Source organism: Ahaetulla prasina, chromosome 5 (genome assembly GCF_028640845.1).
Source record: "Ahaetulla prasina isolate Xishuangbanna chromosome 5, ASM2864084v1, whole genome shotgun sequence".
Classification (NCBI taxonomy): domain Eukaryota; kingdom Metazoa; phylum Chordata; class Lepidosauria; order Squamata; family Colubridae; genus Ahaetulla; species Ahaetulla prasina.
In genome coordinates, this window is record NC_080543.1 from 115,130,904 (window position 1) to 115,152,881 (window position 21,978).

The following is a 21,978-nucleotide window of genomic DNA, read 5'->3' on the forward strand; positions in this document are numbered from 1 at the left end:
CATTCTTTGGAGCCAACTTGTAAATAAAATTCCCATTATCCTCCCAAAAATAAATTTATGTATGGATCAGTTGATCCATTGATCTAGAAACCTTGTTTCTCATGCTGCTTTTCAAACCATAATGTTCATCTCAATGCATGTGTGTGTGTGTGTGTGTGTCTTGGCATTTTTGGGTCTTTTCCCATGTAAGGTTGAGATTATCTTGGCGATGTTTCAACGAGGTCTCATCTTCAGGCTGGTGTCTTCAGCTTCGTGCTTCTCGAGCAAAGAGTGATCGGAACTGCTGTCTCTCTATAAATACTGATGGGGAGGTGGGGGGAGTGTTGCTGTGAGCCGGTTGGTTGGCTCTGTGGTTGCATCCTGATTGGTAGATGGAGTGGGTGTTTGCAGATTGGTGGCTGTTTCCTGTGTGGGTGTGGTCCTGGCTACGGAGTTGATCTGTTGTTTGGCTTCGTGTTCATGGTCATGCTACATCTTCATAGTGGGTGTCAGTCTGCTGCATGTATGGATTGGAGGGGTTTGAAATGGCTAATGTTGCACGACCAAGGACCAGAAGCCAGACTGCAGCTGCAACATTAGCCATTTCAAACCCCTCCAATACATACATGCAGCAGACTGACACCCACTATGAAGATGTAGCACGAACATGAACACGAAGCCAAACAACAGCAATGCAGCTCACCAGCTCAAATCCCCCTGCAATTTAGACTAATCTGAGCACAACCAAGCCCCCACCCAAACAGGACACATACCCAGCCAATCAGAGCACAAAAAAAACCCCATCCAATCAGAGCACAGCCAAGCTCCCACCCAATCAGTTCAAACCCCCACTAGCAGTTAAAAAGGAAGAAACAGCTACAATCACACATTGCTCCCAGAAGCACGAAGCTGAAGCCTGAAGATGACGAATGAGACTTTGTCAAAACGTCGCCAAGACACTTCCAATTTTACGCGGGAGAAAACCTGAATAACCAAAGACCTACATACAAACACCCGCTAAAACCTCAGAAAATTATATATATATATATATATATATATATATATATATATATATATATATATATATATATATATATATATATATATATATATATATATATAAAATTTGACAAAAATACCACTCATTCTATAATTTTAAAACTCAGATACAGCCCACATATCAAGATAGGTGTAAGAATCACTGGTATTCTGTGATAGTTGCTTCTATTTAAGTCAGCTTGGGGAAGCGAGAAGTGTCAGTAAAATGTAAAGCTTCCAAATATTGCTAATATTGTCAAGAATGGAAATATTGCAATAATGCGTTAAAGGCTAACAATTTCAAATGCTAATTTCTGACCCTGGTTAAACTCTTAATTGTTTAGGCTGGCAAAATATAATTAGTGCTTTTTATCACAGATTCCCCTGTGAGTTTTTTTAATGGTTTTTTGGTGTGTGTGTTTTTGCACATCCTAACTATCGAAAAATATATTATTATTCTTGCTCTGCTGATAATGCTCACAGTGTTTCTGTCCTTCAAAATTTAAATTTGGTAGATCTGTTGACATCTTCGGGTTGTTTCAATTTTTGGCAGGCATTAACAGTCAACTGTCAAATTGCATAACTATGCAAAATTGTCAAATATATGTGCCAGTTTTTAGGACAAAGATGGAAAACTTTCAGCCTAATTGGAAATTATTACATATTTGAAATCTGGATGCAACATAAAGGCCTGTGTCCGCATTCTGAAGTAATAATGTTATTTTTAATTACTATTTTATAGAGAAAAATGATAAAACTTTTATGTACAAATCAAAACATTGTCATTTTCTGTAATTAACAGCAATTTTAAAGTTGTAGGATGCTGATATAAATGTCAAAAGCAAACTTGTTTACTTTTATATATTAGACACACAATTTCTTCATATCACAATGACATTTAATTAGTGACTCATTATCCACATATATAATTAGAAAACATATACTTATGATTTTTGTTACAGATGATTTATAACTCATGATTGTGTTCAGAAAGTTCTTTTAAGCAGAACATGATGTGCTTCTACAATCTTTATCTCCTCTTCTAGAACCATTGTGATACCTCAATTTCACTGTGATGAGGTAAGTCAGAGTTTACGAGATTTAAAACCAGTAAAGCTAGCTTGAATCATAGTTCAGGGGTCTCCAACCTTAGCAACTTTAAGATTTGTGGACTCCAGCTCCCAGAATTCCTCAGACAGCCAGTCCACAAGTCTTAAAGTTGCCAAGGTTGGAGACCTCTGTCATAGTTGATTTAAAAAAAATATATGCTAAGGGTACAGCTGGCCTTAGTTATCACTTTAACTGGACTGATGGAATAAGAGTGTTGATTATTTTTTTTCCAGTGGCTCATTGCATTGGTTGAGTTTGTATTGATTTAATGAAACAAGCACCATATTTAGTGTTGTTGCGTTTTTTTGTTCATTCAGCTCTCTTTATATAGCCGCAGGACACACAAGAGACCCATATATCTCTTCAAGGCGAAGATAATTAAAAATTCAGAAAACCCAATGGGGGCAAATTGTCTTTCATAGATCTATGGCATGCAGAGATCTGCTTTGCTTCTGAAATTTAGAAAAATCCTAAAATTATCCATCCAGTGGGGGAAAATGCTATTTGAATAAAAAAATATTCAGAATAAAGGGCAGTTTGCAAAAGAGTGTTAACCAAACAGAAGCTTTAAATGATCTTATGAACAATGGTCAAATACAGTAATTTTTGAAAGGGCAGACAGTTCTCTTGGTTTATGTAGGTTCCTTCTTGCATTAATTCTCCATGCGACGATGTCTGATTTCTTCTAACAGTAGGGGAAAGTAAGAAGTTTTATGCCTTATGTTTATTTCTACTACTGTATTCTTCCGTGCTGTTAGTAGAATGCCCAAATCAGTAGTGGCACACAACAGCAGAAGAGTTTTCCAAGGCTTTCCATAAAAATGTTCAAAGCTTCTAACTTTGACAGCTCCTGCTACAGAAATACAGAGACTTGCTTAAATATATGCTGGCTGGCTCATCAGTTCTTATGTGATCTGGATTTAAACCTGATATTCCAAGGTAGTCTATCCATAACGATATGCCTGGTTCCATCTGACACTGTGGAAGAATACATAAATTCTTGAAACACATCAGGGACCATTACAATATTTTATTGAACTGAGCTCAGTGAGTTGACTAGAGTAGGAATTATAATCTATTGCCATGGATTCTAAGATTAGAAGAAGATTTAGCCTTCTCTCCCTGAGCTACCACATTATCGGGAGTGAAATAAATAGACACTGAGACAGAATCCATACATAATCTTGGGTTTTGTAGCATTTTTAAAAATTTATTGAACATTCAGTGGCTGAAGTCCAGAGATGCTTCTATTTTCTTTGAAAATATGTATTTTAAGGTTTTAAAAAAGAACCTCCAGAAAAGCAAAAGAATATTGTGCTTAAATGTCACAGAGAACATACATCCACAGTGAATGTGCATCAATTCAGCAATTAATCTGGATAGAGATCAGTTTTGTACACAGTCTATGACAATTGTACGTATCCTTAAGCTTATGTTTTCTGTGAAAAACACAATCTGTGGACAACAGGTAATAGCCAAAGTGGAGGAAGAGGCTGAAATGCAAACACTGGTTTCATTTCCAACCTAGTTTACACATGAGACTCCTATAGGCAAAGCCTATAGTGCAGAAAAACCCAAAACTGAAGGGAAGATTGTGATATGGCATAGAGGGCTTTTCTTTCTCTGAATACATATCAAACTCTGCTTCGTGTAAAATAGACTTTGGAATTAAATATTTAGTTCAATGAACAGGTCAATGAGCAGAATCCAATGTCACTGTAATGATTTAGGAATCAGTGTTTAAATTTCTCCCCGTCGAGCAGTTATGTGAATAAATTTCAGGCTTTCTGAATAAATAGAAGAGTTTGAAATATATGCTTTGCGTTTGGAGAGTGTTGTGGCACTGTTTGCATCTCAGAAATGTATAAAAAATGAATCTATAATTGTCTGCAGAATGGTACAAAATCAGGAAGAGAAAAATGTGCCCACTCAGAAAAGAATGCAAACACACAGGAAGAAATATGGATAAACATGTATACTAATATTAATTGCAATATGCCCTTATACATTTTTTTTGTGTTTGGAATCTTGATAAAGCTGATAAATTAAAAGAAAAGGTAGAAAGATGAAGATTCATTGAGTAGTCATTTCATTGAAAAGGAGATTTGTATTAGCTTTCTTTTTTTAGTTCTTTGTCACATTTCTTTTCATTTGCTTTTAAATTTACAGACAGAACTCCAGCAGAGCTATGAAATCTCTTTCTGATCAAGGGATCTGACAGAGCAAGGAAAACATCTGCATTATTTAAATAGCATTGACAATCTGTATATAGCATATACCTTAGATCACTTATTAAAACCAGGTGACCTCAAATATAAATAAAGCATTAGCTTATCCAGTTTTTTTCAGCCTTTAATAAGACATAGGAACTAAAATTGTTTAAAACTCAATGAGTTTATTAGATTAGAGTCACATCTTTCCCTTTCAGGACATTAAGTATACACAACTATTTGTAACATACAGAAATGCAGAAGTTTGAAAACAAAAATAAATGTGTCAGAAAATGTAACATTCCTGGGGGGAAAAAATCCATCATTACATTAGAAGAAAGGTAGAGTTGTGTTATTAAGATTCTAGCACATATACACATCAGGAATTGGTATGATTTAATTAGTGAAACTGATACATCTGGAGAGTAAAAAACAAAACAAAACCACGTCTCTTCCTATGCTTGAAGAACTGATTTTCAGCATACAGATCCCAGAGTTACAAAATAACATTAATTCACTACGTAACACAATTTTTGTTCCTGCTTCTGTTATATTTCAACTGCTTATGTCTAAAGCCTATGCAAAAAGGGGCATATTCATCACAACCTTTGATTTTGTGACCACAGCCTACAAAAGTTTTGTATTTATAGACACAAATCAGGCAATTTTAAAAATCTTTTTAAGCAGTTAAAGAACAATAAAGGAAATAAACAAAGACTGTCAAAATCAGTCAAAAGGATTCAGAAATGAGTAGATTTTCTAGATTTGAGGCTACGCTGCAAATTACTTTCTCGAAGAAGCCTCCAAAAGTGATCCCCCTATCATTAAGTGTTAAATTTGTACCCTATGACCATCATTAAGTGTTGTAAGTGTTGTACCTTGATGTAAGTATCTTTTCTTTTATGTACACTGAGAGCATATGCACCAAGACAAATTCCTTGTTTGTCCAATCACACTTGTCCAATAAAAATTCCATTCTATTCTATGTTTTTGTTATATTGTCCTTGCTAATGACATTCAAAGTCCAGTACATCCTGGTAAAATCGCTTGCCTTCCTCCTCCGAATAAGCACCCATGTTCTCCTTGAATTTGTCAAGATGAGCATCAAGGACTTTGAGGAACATTCTGCATCCCATGTTGGCATAGTTCTTTATGAGAGTTTGAACTAGCTGATCATAGTTTTTTTCAGCCTTGTGATGGCCCAGAAAGCTGTGAACCACTGTAACAAAACTGTTCCGAGCAGCTTTCTCCATCCTATTTAGCTTCTTAGCAAATTCATCACACTCTGTCAGTCTTCTTTTATCTGTGGTCCGACAGAGATACCAGCTTTAGACTTTGCCTCCGACAGTTGTGGAAAGAGATCTTGGAGTTTCTTGAAAGCTGCTGCCTCCTTGGCTAGAGCTGTGACAAATTGTTTGATGAGGCCTAACTTGATGTGCAGTGGTGGCATCAGCACCTTCTGAGGGTCTACTAGCAGTTCCCACTTTATGCTGCTCTTCCCTATGAAGAACTCAGTTTGCAAAGCAAAGAAGGAAACCTCATGAAATAGCCTTGGAGACTCATCAGAAATGACATCATTTTGAAGTCTCCAATGACCTCCCATTCATAGTCATCATATTTCAAGGCACTCAGCAACATCTTGACACTGGTATATTCCCCTTTGAGGTGTACAGAATGAGCCATAGGGAGAGATGGGTTCTTGTTCCCTTTATGCAGCAACATGGCTTTGAGGCTCTTGGATGAACTGTCTATAAATAGGCATCATTCATTTGGGTTATTCCTATAGCCTCGAATAGACTGGCCACATTGTTGCAGAAGCACAGCCTATCTGTTCTGACCTAGGCTTCCCCAAAAAGCATGAAGCAGAATCCTGGTCCCAACAAAACCCCTTTTATTAAACAAACAGTGAATTCCTCTCATTCACCTTCAGGAAAGTGTTTCAAGGGAGAATTTACAGTCACAGACCTTGACTGGCTTGGAGAGCTGCCAGGCCAATATCAAAACCTGGCAAGAAATCTCGGAGAGTCACAAACCAATTAGATGAACTAATTGTCCCGTCAACTCCACTCCCCTTTCGCTCCTCTTTTATTCCCTCTGGGAGGGGCCATTCATCGTCCACCTGTGACCTTACTCCCAAGTCAACCCTTGTTCTTTAGCTGTTCCCTTCATCTGGAAACTTTGAACATGTGCACACTGGGAACAGGCTCCAGCTGTTCGTCTGCCTCACTGATGTTTGACTCTGAAGGCAGCTGATAACTGGCATCCGGCCCTGGCCCTCTCTCTGCTCCGACACAGAGCCCTCATCAAAGCCTTCCCTAGACTCCAGGACTGAACCATGTTCCTCGCCAATTTCCTCACTGTCTGAATTTGCTGTCAAGTCCACTGGCTGCTGGTGGGCCACAACACCATCTTGCTGATTGAAAAAGTTGGAAAAATGTTGCTGATGCTTTCTCTGATCTGTGACTTGCACACTTTCCTCCAACAAGTTCCACTCCTTGAAGCTAGATGTCAGAAGTTCAGCCTGAAGCTTGATAAAATCAGGGTCTCCAATCAGATTGTTACGGTCTTTCTGTTTGGAGAAGTATGGCTTTCTCTCCTCAGCCACATCTGTGAAATCGTATTCTGTATCTGCAATATCTTTCTCAATGTCTGACTTGTTTCTCTCTCCTGAACATGGCTGATCCCTCTCTGGGCGGTGGGAATGGGGAGCTCAAGGCAGTGTGGTACGGAGGCGATGGATGAAGGAATGTCTGGATATATGATAGGAGGCAGGCTTTTGCCATTTCGACATTTGGAAGGGTCCACCATGCAGAAGTAGCAGTTGTTTGAGTGGTCAGTCAGTTCCTGCCAAATTCTTAGGATATCAAACTTCATGTCTTTCTTTTCTCCCTTGTATCAGCCTGTAAACATAGCCAAATTATATTTTTTTTTAAAAAAAAAAGATATTTCACACATTACCCAGTATTGTGCAAGATATTATTATAGGACATAAAATATATATTGTTGTATTTTCCTAGAACATTGAAAATAGTGCAAATTTTCTTAATTGCAACTCTTTTAAACTGTAATAAATCACTGAAATTCCATCTAGCAAGCAGCTGTTGCTCATCTTACCTTCAAGAGTTTTGTTACAGTGTTACCCTGTGAAATAATGTGGCCAGGACTTGTCTTCATCCCCAACAGGTACGCCAAAATATGCTTTGTAGATCTCGTACATCTTAATTGATGCTTTCACCAAGTACTTTTTCACTCTTGTCTTGACAAATTGTCCACACACATGCATCTGCTGGGGGCAAGCAACCACTTAATGCTATCTAAATCAAATATTGCTATTCACTATTCTCTTATTCAGCAATTAGACAAACTAAAATGTTGGTTTAAGGCACCTGTACTTTGATAATTCAATGAATACTACTGGATAATTCCAGAAAGTACTAGGACGTTCTAAAAGATTCCAGAAAGATCTAGCAAATTCTGGCTAATTCTAGAAACTTCTGGACAGTTCGCATGACTCCAGAATATTCTGGAAGTCTACTCAGCATTGAATGTGAATGGAGAATGTTCTCAAAAACAAATAAAATTTAAAAATACCATTCTCCTGACCACAAAAGCAAAGGAGTTTTGGGGAACAATCTCTTTTTTCTATTTATTTTAGGTATAAGGTATTAGGAGAACATATTTTGTACTCAGGAACAAACACTAAATTGAAATTTGTTACATAGTGCTTGGATAATATATTTATGTCAGAATTCACAGTAATATTTTATTCATGCTCAAAATAAATTGCATTAAGAACTTATAAATGTCTTTATTGATTAATTGTGCTTCCAATACTTTCTCTGGAAAAGAGTGATGATCTAGTTTACAAGAGCAGTAAAAACCAGATTTAAAAAAAATTAAAATTAAAATATTTATTTAAAAACACAACCAAACAGAAACTCTATGATAATGAAGTGCAGGAAAAGGTGAGAAATGAAATCTACATCCCATTCACTTCATTTCCCTGTCACTACCTTCCCTTATTCCTTACATTTATCCCTAAATATTGTTACATCTCTACCTTTATTGACCTGAATCCTGTAGAGGCATTTCCTGAGTACATGGGGAAAGAGGTTGTGGACAGTTGGTGAGTCCTTATCTGGAAATTTCTGCTCACATTTGCTTCAATAAGAGTACAAATCTGTGTGCAGCTGGGGAATTGATTTATTGGCATCTCACTTCATTTCGAGAAGGATGACCACTGCAGTCCTCTTTTGCCTACCAAACTTGACCCAAACTCACTCAGCCGCCTGAACTCATCATTCCTATTGCAGGAATAGAATTCACCCTCTCTTGGTTAGTGGCGAAAACCCAATCAGCCAACTTTCCTGTTTATTGTGGGACCAGAACTCACCATCTACTGGAGATCTGAACAAAGTCACTTAGGTGCCTGTCATCCATATGGTAGGCATAAAACTCAACATCAATTGATTAGTGGTACAGAGTCATTCAAATGCTTGTCGTGCACATTAAAGGATTAGCACTTAAGGTCTACTAGTGATCTCTCTAAAGTCACCCAGACACCAGTTGTGTGCCTTTGCAGGAATAGAATTCATATCTCCTGGTGATTGACCCAAAGTCACTAAGCTGCCAGACATGCTATGTGCAGAACTAAAACACACAATCGGCAGCTTATTGGTCTAAAGTGACAAAACATGTCAATCATGCATTTTGAATGATTAAAACATAAAATGCCTAATGGAGGACTACAAATCACCATCTCTTGGTGATTGGCCCAAAGTCACTCAGTAAGCTGTAATTCATATTGCAGGAGTAAAACTCACCTTTTCCTGGTGATCTGCCCAAAGAATTTAATCAGTTTTCATGCATATTGCAGAGTAGAACTCACATTCCCATGTTGATTAACCCTGTCATGTATCCACCCGTCCTGCTTATGGCAGGAGTAGAACTCACAATGCCTATTGAAAGAATAAAAGTCAATTGATTATTGGCCCAAAGCTACTCAGCCACCTGTAGTGTGCATTACAGTAGAATTCAAAATGCCTATTGCAGGAATAGAAGTCACCATCACTTGGTTATTGGGCCAAAGTCACTCAAATGGTTATAATATTGCAAGCGTAAAATTCAACTGCTCTGGTTGTTTAACCCAATCACCTATCCATCTTATTGCAGGTATAGATTTCATACTTTCCTGAGTATTGTACAATAGAACTCACCTTCTCCTATTGATTTATTCAGTCACGTATCCTCCAGTCATACTGATCATAGGTGTAGAACTCATCATGATTACTGCAGGAATAGAAATAAGAATATCTTGGTTGTTGGCCCAAAGTCACTCAACCAACTATTGTCCATACCCCATGACTAAACTCACCTTTTCCTTCTAATTTGTACAAAAGCATTCAGGCAGATTTCCTGAATATTTTGGAATAGAACTAAACTTTTCTTATTGATTTACTCTTTCATGAATTCTGCAGTCATACTCATTGTACAAGTAGAACATCATGACTATGGTAGAAATAGAAATAAAAATCTCTTTAGTCCAAAGTCACTCAACTAACAATCATCCTTACCCCAAAAGTAAAACTCACATTTTCCTTGTGATTTGTACAAAGTCATTCAGGCAGCTTTCCTGAGTATTGTAGATAAGAACTCATGTTTTCCTGTTAATTTCCTCATTCACGAATCGTCCGGTCATTACAGTAGGTGTAGAACTCATCAGGCCTACTGCAGGAAATAGAAATAAAAATCTCTTGATTATTGGCACAAAGTAATTCAACAAACTATCATATGTAATCCAGGACTAAAAATCACCTTTTACTTGTGAATTGTAGAAAGTCATTCATTTCCACATTATTGTGGAAAAAAATTCAAGTCATCCAATTGATTTACTTGGTCACGAATCCTCCACCCAAATTTACCGTAGCAGTAGAACCTATGATGCCTACTGCAGGAATAGAAATAAAAATCTCTTGGTTATTGGCCCAATGGGACTCAACCAACTATCGTCCATACCGCAGGAGTAAAACTCACTTTTTCATTGTGAATTGTACAAAGTCATTTAGGTAGCTTTCCTGAGTGTTACAGAATAGAACTCACCTTCTCTTGTTGATTTCCTTCATCAAAAATCCTCCACTCATACTTCCAATAGGAGGAGAACCTGTTGTGCCTACTAGAGGAGTAGAAATAAAACTTTGTTAGTTATTTGCCCAAAATCACTCAACCAACTATCACACGGACCCCAGGAGTAAAACTCACCTTTTCCTAGTGAATTATACAAAGTCATTCAGGCAGCTTTACTGAGTATTATAGAATAGAACTCATCTTCTCCTGTTGATTTAGATGGTCAAGAATCCTCCAGTTGTGCTTACGGTTTGAGTACAACACATCATGCCTACTGCAGGAATAGAAATCTCTTGGTTATTGGCCCAGATGCACTCAACCAACAGTCATCCATATCCCAGGAGTAAAACTCACCTTTTGCTAGTAAATTGTGCAAAGTCTTTCAGCCAGCTTTTCTAAGTATTATAGAATAGAAATCACCCTCTTCTATTGATTAACTTGTTCACGAATCCTCCAGTCAATCTTACCATTTGAGTAGAACCTATGATTCCTTCTGAAGGAATGGAAATAGAAATCTCTTGGTTATTGTCCCAAATGTACACAACCAACTGTCGTACGTACCCCAGGAGTAAAACTCACCTTTTCCTAGTGAATTGTTCAAAGTTACTTCAGCAACTTTTATGAGTATTGTAATTTAGAACTCTCATACTCCTGCTGATTTTCTTGTTCACAAATCCTAGAGTCATGGTTAGAGTAGGAGTAGAACACATCGTGCCTTCTGCAGGAATAGAAATAGAAATCTCTTGGTTATTGGCCCAGAAGAACTCAACTAACTGTCATTTGTACCCCAGGAATAAAACTCACCTTTTCCTAGTGAATTGTGCAACGTAATTCAGTCAGCTTTCCTAAGTATTATAGAATAGAACTCACCTTCTTCTGTCTATATAATCAGTCACGAATACTCCAATCGTTCTTACCATTTGAGTAGAACCTATTATGCCTACTGTGGGAAGAGAAATAAAAATAACTTAGTTATTAGCTGAAAGTCACTCAACCAACTGTCATCCCTACCCCAGGAGTGTAACTCACCTTTTCCTAGTGAAATGTACAAAGCCATTTAGGCAGCTTTCCTCATTATTCTAGAATAGAACTCACCTTCTCCTTTTTATTTACTTGGTCACAAATCTTCTAGTCATGTTTACAGTAGGAGAAGAATAAACCACGCCTATTCCATGAATAGAAATAGAAATCTCTGGGTTATTGGTCCAAAAGCACTCAACCAACTGTCGTCCATACCTGAAGAATAAAACTCACCTTTTCCTAGTAAATTGTTCAAAGTCATTCAGGCAACCTTAATGAGTATTATAGAATAGAACTCACCTTTTCTTGTTGATTTAATCTGCCATGAATCCTCCAGTCATGCTTACCATTTTAGTAGAACCTATTATGTCTACTGAGGGAATAGAAATAAAAAACTCTTACTTATTAGCCGAAAGTCACTCAACCAGCTGTTGTACGTACCCCAAGAGTAAAACTCACCTTTTCCTTGTGAATTGTACAAAGCCATTTAGGCAAGTTTCATGAGTATTCCGGAATAGAACTCAAATTCTCTGTTTGATTTACTCGATCATGAAACCTCCAGTAATGGTTAGGGTAGAAGTATAAACTATCATGCCTTCTGGAGGAATAGAAATAAAATTATCTTGGTGATATCCCCAAAGACACTCAACCAACTGTTGTCCATACCCGAGAAGTAAAACTCACCTTTTCCTAGTGAATTGTGCAAAGTCATTCCAGCAGCTTTTATGACTATTGTAAAACAGAACTCACGTACATCTGCTGATTTCCTCGTTCATGAATTTTCTAGTTATGGTTATAGGAGGAGTAGAACACACCATGCCTATTGCATGAATAGAAATAGATATCTTTTGGTTATTGGCCCAAAGACACTCAACAAACTGTCGTCCGTACCCCAGGAGTAAAACTCACTTTTTCCTTGTGGATTGTACAAAGTCATTCAGGCAGCTTTCCTGAGTATTATAGAATAGAACTCATCTTCTCCTGTTGATTTACTTGTTCATGACTCCTCCAGCAATGGTTACAGTAGGAGTAGAACACACCATGCCTCTTTCATGAATAGAAATAAAAATCTCTTGGTTATTGGTATAAAAGCACTCAACCATCATCCGCACCCTAGGAGTAAAACCCACCTTTTCCTAGTGAATTATGTAAAGCCATTCAAGCAACTTTCATGAGTATTCTGGAATAGAACACACCTTCTCCTTTTGATTTCATTAATCCTCCAGCAATGGTTACAATAGGAGTAGAAAACATCCTGCCGACTGTAGGAATAAAAATAGAAATCTCTTAATTTTCCTTGCGAATCATACATAATCATTCAGGCAGCTTTTATGAGTATTGTAAAACAGAACTCACGTACTCCTGCTGATTTTCTCATTCATGAATTCTCCAGTCATGGTGATAGCAGCAGTTGAAAACATCATGGCTAAGGTGGAATAGAATAGAAATAAAATCTCTTGATTATTGGCTCAAAGCACTCAACCACTGTCGTTGGTACCCCAGGAGTAAAACTCACCTTTTCCTATTGAATTGTAATAAGTCATTCATGAAGCTTTCCTGAGTATTACACAGTAGAACTCAACTTCTCCTGTTGATTTCCTCATTCATGAAACCTCCAGTAGTGACAGTAGTAGCAGAAAACATCATGGCTAAGGCTGGAATAGAATAGAAATAAAATCTCTTGATTATTGGCTCAAAGCAACTCAACCAACACTTCTCCATACCAAAGGAATAAAACTCACCTTTTGTGAATCGTATATAATCATTCCAGCACTTTTATGAGTATTGTGAAATAGAACTCACATACTCCGGCTGATTTCCTCGTTCACAAATCCTCCAGTCATGGAGATAGAACGAGTCGAAAACATCATGCCTAAGGCTGGAATAGAAATAAAAATCTCTTGTTTCTTAGCTCAAAGGTACTCAACCAACGCTCCTCCATACCAAAGGAGTAAAACTCACATTTTAATTGTGATTTGTACAAAGACATTCAGGCAGCTTTCCTCATTATTATCGAAGAAAATTCAAGTTCTACATTTCATTTACTTGTTCACAAAACCTCCAGTCACGCTTCCCATTTGAATAGGACCTATTATTCGTTCTGCAGGGACACAAATAAAAACCTCTTGACTATTGGCCCAAAAACACTAAACCCACTGTCATCGGTAACCCAGCAGGAACACTCACCTTTACGTTCCGAATCGTACATAATTGTTCCAGCAGCTTTTATGAGTATTGTGAAATAGAACTCACGTCCTCCTGCTGATGTCCTCGTTCGTGTATCCTCTAGTCATGGTGATAGTAGGAGTCAAAAACATCACGGCTAAGGCTGGAATAGAAATAAAAATCTCCTTTATATTGGCTCAAAGCTACTCAACCACCTTTTCCGGTACCCCAGGAGTAAAACTCACCTTTTCCTTTGGAATCAAATGTAATTATTTCAGCAATTTTTATGAATATTGAAAGATAGAATTCACGTCCTCCTGCTGATGTCCTCGTTCGTGTATCCTCTAGTCATGGTGATAGTAGCAGTCGAAAACATCATGGCTAAGGTTGGAATAGAAATAAAAATCTCTTTCCTATTGGCTCAGAGCAACTCAACCACCTGTCGCCGATACCCCAGGAGTAAAACTCACCTTTTCCTTGTGAATTATACATAATTATTCCAGCACTTTTTGTGAGTATTTTAAAATAGAACTCACGTACTCCTGTTGATGTCCTCGTTCACGTATCCTCCAGTTATGGTGACAGTAGCAGTCGAAAACATCATGGCTAAGGCTGGCATAGAAATAAAAATCTCCTTTATATTGGCTCAAAACTACTCAACCACCTTTTGCCGGTACCCCAGGAATAAAACTCACCTTTTCCTTGTGAATTATACATAATTATTCCAGCACTTTTTATGAGTATTTTAAAATAGAACTCACGTTCTCCTGTTGATTTCCTCATTCACGTATCCTCCAGTCATGGTGATAGTAGCAGTCGAAAACATCAAGGCTAAGGCTGGCATAGAAATAAAAATCTCCTTTATTTTGGCTCAAAGCACTCAACCACTGTCGCCTACCCCAGGAATAAAACTCACCTTTTCCTTGTGAATTATACATAATTATTCCAGCACTTTTTATGAGTATTTTAAAATAGAACTCACGTTCTCCTGTTGATTTCCTCATTCATGAAACCACCAGTAATTATAGTAGGTGTCGAAAACATCATGGCTAAGGATGGAATAGAAATAAAAATCTCTTTCATATTGGCTCAGAGAAACTCAACCACCTGTCGCCGGTACCCCAGGAGTAAAACTCACCTTTTCCTTGGGAATCGTACATATTCATACCAGCAGTTTTTATGAGTATTTTGAAATAGAACTCATGTACTCTTGCTGATTCCCTCGTTCATGAATCCTCCAGTCATGGTAATAGCAGGAGTCGAAAACATCATGGCTAGTGCTGGAATAGAAATAAAAATCTCTTGATTATTGTCTCAAAAGCACTAAACCCACTGTCATAGGTACCGAACGAGTAAAACTCACCTTTTCCTTGTGAATCGTACATAATCATTCCAGCACTTTTTATGAGTATTGTGAAATAGAATTCACGTACTCCTGCTGATTTCCTCGTTCATGAAACCTCCAGTAATGACAGTAGGTGTCGAAAACATCATGGCTAAGGGTGGAATAGAAATAAAAATCTCTTTTATTTTGGCTGAAAGCAACTTAACCAACGCTCCTCTGTACCAAAGGAGTAAAACTCACATTTTAACTGTGATTTGTACAAAGACATTCAGGCAGCTTTCGTCATTATTATCGAAGAAAATTAAAGTTCTACATTTCATTTACTTCTTCACAAAACCTCCAGTCATGCTTCCCATTTAAATAGGACCTATTATTCGTTCTGCAGGGACACAAATAAAAACCTCTTGATTATTGGCCCAAAAGGACTAAACCAATTGTCGTTGGTACACCAGGAGGAAACTCACCTTTTCTTTATGAATCGTACATAATCTTTCCAGCAGATTTTATGAGTATTGTAAAATAGAACTGACGTACTGTTGCTGATTTCCTCGTTCATGAAACTTCCAGTAATGGCAGTAGGAGTCAAAAACATTATGGCTAATACTGGAATAGAAATTAAAATCTCTCGATTATTGGCTCAAAAGCACTAAACCCACTGTCGCCGGTACCCCAGGAGTAAAACTCACCTTTTCCATGTGAATCGTACATAATCATTCCAGCAGTTTTGATGAGTATTGTAAAATAGAACTCATGTACTCCTGTTGATGTCCTCATTCACGTATCCTCCAGTCATGGTGATAGTAGCAGTCGAAAACATCATGGCTAAGGCTGGCATAGAAATAAAAATCTCCTTTATATTGGCTCAAAGCTACTCAACCACCTTTTGCCGGTACCCCAGGAATAAAACTCACCTTGTCCTTGTGAATTATACCTAATTATTCCAGCACTTTTTATGAGTATTTTAAAATAGACCTCACGTACTCCTGTTGATTTCCTCATTCATGAAACCACCAGTATTTACAGTAGGTGTCGAAAACATCATGGCTAAGGGTGGAATAGAAATAAAATCTCTTGATTATTGGCTCAAAGCAACTCAACCAACACTCCTCTATACCAGGAGTAAAACTCACATTTTAATTGTGATTTGTACAAAGACATTCCAGCAGCTTTTATTATTAACGAAGAAAATTCAAATTGCCCATTTCATTTACGCGTTAAAAAATCCTCCAGTCATGCTTCCAATTTCACTAGGACCTATTATTCATTCTCCAGGGACAGAAACAAAAATCTCTTGACTATTGGCCCAAAAGCACTAAACCCACTGTCATCGGTAACCCAGCAGGAACACTCACCTTTTCGTTCCGAATCGTATATAATTGTTCCAGCAGCTTTTATGAATATTGTGAAATAGAACTCACATACTCCTGCTAATGTCCTCGTTCGTGTATCCTCTAGTCATGGTGATAGTAGCAGTCAAAAACATCATGGCTAAGGCTGGAATAGAAATAAAAATCTCTTTCATATTGGCTCAGAGCAAATCAACCACATGTCGCCGGTACCCCAGGAGTAAAACTGACCTTTTCCTTGGGAATCGTACATAATCATTCCAGCACTTTTTATGAGTATTGTGAAACAGAACTCACACGTACTCCTGCTGATTTCCTCGTTCCTGAAACCTCCAGTAATGGCAGAAGGAGTCGAAAACATCATGGCTAAGGCTGGAATAGAAATAAAAATCTCTTTCATACTGGTTCAAAGAAACTCAACCACCTGTTGCCGGTACCCAAGGAGTAAAACTCACCTTTTCCTTGGGAATCGTACATAATTATTCCAGTAGTTTCTATGAGTATCGTAAAATAGAACTCACGTACTCCTGCTGATTTCTTCATTCATGAAACCTCCAGTAATGACAGTAGGTCAAAACATCATGGCTAAGGATGGAATAGAAATAAAAATCTCTTGCATATTGGCTCAAAGTAACCCAACCAACACTCCTCTATACCAAAGGAGTAAAACTCAAATTTTAACTGTGATTTGTACAAAGAGATTCAGGCAGCTTTCCTCATTATTATCGAAGAAAATTCAAATTCTCCATTTCATTTACTCGTTAAAAAATCCTCCAGTCATGCTTCCCACTTCAGTTGTTCCTATTATTCGTTCTGCAGCGACAGAAATAAAAATCTCTTTCATACTGGCTCAAAGAAACTCCACCACCTATCGCCGGTACCCCAGGAGTAAAACTCACCTTTTCCTTGTGAATCGTACCTAATCATTCCAGCAGTTTTTATTATGAGTATTGTGAAATAGAACTCATGTACTCTTGCTGATTCCCTCGTTCATGAATCCTCCAGTCATGGTAATAGCAGGAATCGAAAACATCATGGCTAGTGCTGGAATAGAAATAAAAATATCTTGATTATTGGCTCAAAAGCACAAAACCTGCTGTCGTCGGTACCCCAGGAGTAAAACTCACCTTTTCCTTGTGAATCGTACAATCATTCCAGCTTTTATGAGTAATGTAAAATAGAACTCACATACTCTTGCTGATTTCCTCGTTCATGAAACCTCCAGTAGTGATAGTAGTAGTAGAAAACACATGGCTAAGGGTGGAATAGAAAAAAAAATCTCTTGCATATTGGCTCAAAGCAACTCAACCAACACTCCTCCATACCAAAGGAATAAAACTCACATTTTAATTGTGATTTGTACTAAGATATTCAGGCAGTTTCCTCATTATTATTGAAGAAAATTCAACTTCTCCATTTCATTTAAATTTAGTTCACAAATCCTCTAGTCATGGTGATAGAAGCAGTCGAAAACATCATGGCCAAGGCTGGAATAGAAATAAAAATCTTTCATACTGGCTCAAAGCAACTCAACCACCTGTCACCGGTACCCCAGGAGTAAAACTTACTTTTTCCTTGCGAATCATACATAATCATTCAGGCAGCTTTTATGAGTATTGTAAAACAGAACTCCATTTCATTTAAATTTGTTCACAAATCCTCCAGTCATGACAGTAGTAGCAGAAAACATCATGGCTAAGGTGGAATAGAAAAAAATCTCTTTATTGGCTCAAAAGCACCAAACCCACTGTCGTACCCCAGGAGTAAAACTCATTTTAATTGTGATTTGTACAAAGACATTCCAGCAGATTTTATGAGTATTGTGAAATAGAACTCATATACTCCTGCTGATGTCCTTGTTCGTGTATCCTCTAGTCATGGTGATAGTAGCAGTCAAAAACATCATGGCTAAGGCTGGAATAGAAATAAAAATCTCTTTCATATTGGGTCAGAGCAACTCAACCACCTGTCGCCCTTACCCTAGGAGTAAAACTCACCTTTTCCTTGTGAATCGTACAATCATTCCAGCAGCTTTTATGAGTAATGTAAAATAGAACTCACATATTCCTGCTGATTCCCTCATTCATGAATCCTCCAGTCATGGTGACAGTAGGTGTCGAAAACATTATGGCTAATGCTAGAATAGAAATAAAAATCTTTCATATTGGCTCAGCAACTCAACCAACACTTCTCCATACCAGGAGTAAAACTCACCTTTTGTGAATCGTACAATCATTCCAGCAGTTTTATGAGTATTAAAATAGAACTCACATTCTGCTGATTTCGTTCATGAAACCTCCAGTCATGGTAATAGTAGAGTCAAAACATCATGGCTAAGGCTGGAATAGAAATAAAATCTCTTTCATATTGGCTCAAAGCAACTCAACCCACTGTCGCTACCCCAGGAGTAAAACTCACCTTTTCCTTGTGAATCGTATAATCATTCCAGCACTTTTATGAGTATTGTAAAATAGAACTCATACTCCTGCTGATTTCTCGTTCATGAAACCTCAGTCATGGTGATAGCAGCAGTTGAAAACATCATGGCTAAGGCTGGAATAGAAATAAAATCTCTTTCATATTGGCTCAAAGCAACTCAACCCACTGTCTACCCCAGGAGTAAAACTCACCTTTTGTGAATCGTATAATCATTCCAGCAGTTTTATGAGTATTGTAAAATAGAACTCACATTCTGCTGATTTCCTCATTCATGAAACCTCAGTAATGACAGTAGTAGCAGAAAACATCATGGCTAAGGGTGGAATAGAAATAAAAATCTCTTGCATATTGGCTCAAAGCAACCCAACCAACGCTCCTCTATACCAAAGGAGTAAAACTCACATTTTAATTCTGATTTTTACAAAGACATTCAGTCAGCTTTCCTCTTTATTACCGAAGAAAATTCAAATTGTCCATTTCATTTACGCGTTAAAAAATCCTCCAGTCATGATTCCAATTTCACTAGAACCTATTATTCGTTCTGCAGGGAAAGAAATAAAAATCTCTTTCATACTGGCTCAAAGAAACTCAACCACCTATCACCGGTACCCCAGGAGTAAAACTCACCTTTTCCTTGTGAATCGTACCTAATCATTCCAGCACTTTTTATGAGTATTGTAAAATAGAACTCACGTACTCCTGCTGATTTCCTCGTTCATGAAACTTCCAGTAATGACAATAGGTGTCGAAAACATCATGGCTAAGGGTGGAACAGAAAAAAAATCTCTTGTATTTTTGCTCAAAGCAACTCAACCAATGCTCCTCTATTCCAAAGGAATAAAACTCACATTTTAATTGTGATTTGCACAAAGACATTCAGCAGTTTTATTATTATCAAGAAAATTCAACTTCTCCATTTTGTTTACTTGTTCACAAATCCTCCAGTCAAGCTTCCCATTTCAGTAGGCCCTATTATTCGTTCTGCAGGAGAGAAATAAAATCTCTTGATTATTGGCTCAAAAGCACTAAACCCACTGTCGGTACCCCAGGAGTAAAACTCACCTTTTGTGAATCGTAGATAATCATTCCAGCAGTTTTGATGAGTATTGTAAAATAGAACTCACGTACTCCTGCTGATGTCCTCGTTCGTGTATCCTCTAGTCATGGTGATAGCAGCAGTTGAAAACATCATGGCTAAGGCTGGAATAGAAATAAAAATCTCTTTCATATTGGCTCAGAGCAACTCAACCACCTGTCGCCGTTACCCTAGGAGTAAAACTCACCTTTTCGTTCTGAATCGTACAATCATTTAAGCACTTTTTATGAGTATTGTAAAATAGAACTCACGTACTCCTGCTGATTTCATCGTTCATGAAACCTCCAGTAATGACAGTAGGTGTCGAAAACATCATGGCTAAGGGTGGAACAGAAAAAAAATCTCTTGTATTTTGGCTCAAAGCAACTCAACCACCGCTCCTCTATTCCAAAGGAGTAAAACTCACATTTTAATTGTGATTTGCACAAAGACATTCAGGCAGCTTTCGTCATTATTATCAAAGAAAATTTAACTTCTCCATTTTGTTTACTCTTTCACAAATCCTCCAGCTATGCTTCCCATTTCAGTAGGCCCTATTATTCGTTCTGCAGGGAGAGAAATAAAAATCTCTTGATTATTGGCCCAAAAGCACTAAACCCATTGTCGCTACCCCAGGAGTAAAACTCACATTTTAATTGTGATTTGTACAAGACATTCAGGCAGCTTTCCTCATTATTATCAAGAAAATTCAAATTCTCCATTTCATTTACTTGTTCACAAATCTCCAGTCATGCTTCCCATTTCAGTAGGCCCTATTATTCGTTCTGCAGGAGAGAAATAAAATCTCTTGATTATTGGCTCAAAAGCACTAAACCCATTGTCGTCGGTACCCCAGGAGTAAAACTCACCTTTTCCTTGTGAATCGTACAATCATTCCAGCACTTTTTATCAGTATTGTAAAATAGAACTCACATGCTCTTCCTGATTTCCTCGTTCATGAAACCTCCAGTAATGACAGTAGGTGTCGAAAACATCATGGCTAAGGGTGGAACAGAAGAAAAATCTTTTTCATATTGGCTCAAAAGAACCAAACCCACTGTCGTCGGTACCCCAGGAGTAAAACTCACCTTTTCGTTCTGAATCGTACAATCATTCCAGCACTTTTTATGAGTATTGTAAAATAGAACTCACGTGCTCTTCCTGATTTCCTCGTTCATGAAACCTCCAGTCATGTTAATAGTAGGAGTCAAAAACATCATGGCTAAGGCTGGAATAGAAATAAAAATCTTTTTCATATTGGCTCAAGCAACTCAACCACTGTCGTACCCCAGGAGTAAAACTCACCTTTTCGTCCTGAATCGTACAATCATTCCATCACTTTTTATGAGTATTGTAAAATAGAATTCATGTACTCCTGCTGATTTCCTCGTTCATGAAACTCCAGTCATGGTAATAGTAGAGTCAAAACATCATGGCTAAGGGTGGAATAGAAATAAAATCTCTTGATTATTGGCTCAAAGCAACTCAACCACTGTCGCCTACCCCAGGAGTAAAACTCACATTTTAATTGTGATTTGTACAAAGACATTCAGGCATCTTTCCTCATTATTATCAAAGAAAATTCAACTTCTCCATTTCGTTTACTTGTTAACAAATCTTCCAGTCATGCTTCCCATTTCAGTAGGCTATTATTCGTTCTGCAGGAGAAATAAAATCTCTTGATTATTGGCTCAAAAGCACCAAACCCACTGTCGGTACCCCAGAGTAAAACTCACATTTTAATTGTGATTTGTACAAAGACATTCAGGCATCTTTCCTCATTATTATCAAAGAAAATTCAACTTCTCCATTTCGTTTACTTGTTAACAAATCTTCCAGTCATGCTTCCCATTTCAGTAGGCCCTATTATTCGTTCTGTAGGGAAACAAATACAAATCTCTTGATTATTGGCCCAAAAGCACTAAACCCATTGTCGTCGGTACCCCAAGAGTAAAACTCACCTTTTCGTTGTGAATCGTACAATCATTCCTGCAGTTTTTATGGGTATTTTGAAATAGAACTCACGTACTCCTGCTGATGTTTTCATTCATGTATCCTCCAGTCATGGTGATAGAAGCAGTCGAAAACATCATGGCCAAGGCTGGAATAGAAATAAAAATCTTTCAT

At 37.6% G+C, this 21,978-nt stretch overlaps 1 long non-coding RNA gene across 1 annotated transcript; it reads right to left on the minus strand.

The window, feature by feature from the left end:
- Positions 1–10,396: 10,396 nt before the first annotated feature.
- Positions 10,397–11,152, minus strand: LOC131199554 (uncharacterized). Its single transcript, XR_009155362.1, has 4 exons — positions 11,040–11,152; positions 10,815–10,953; positions 10,596–10,734; positions 10,397–10,509 (listed from the first exon to the last, which is right to left on the minus strand). It is a non-coding gene; the product is annotated as an uncharacterized LOC131199554 (long non-coding RNA).
- Between the last annotated feature and the right edge of the window lie 10,826 nt (positions 11,153–21,978).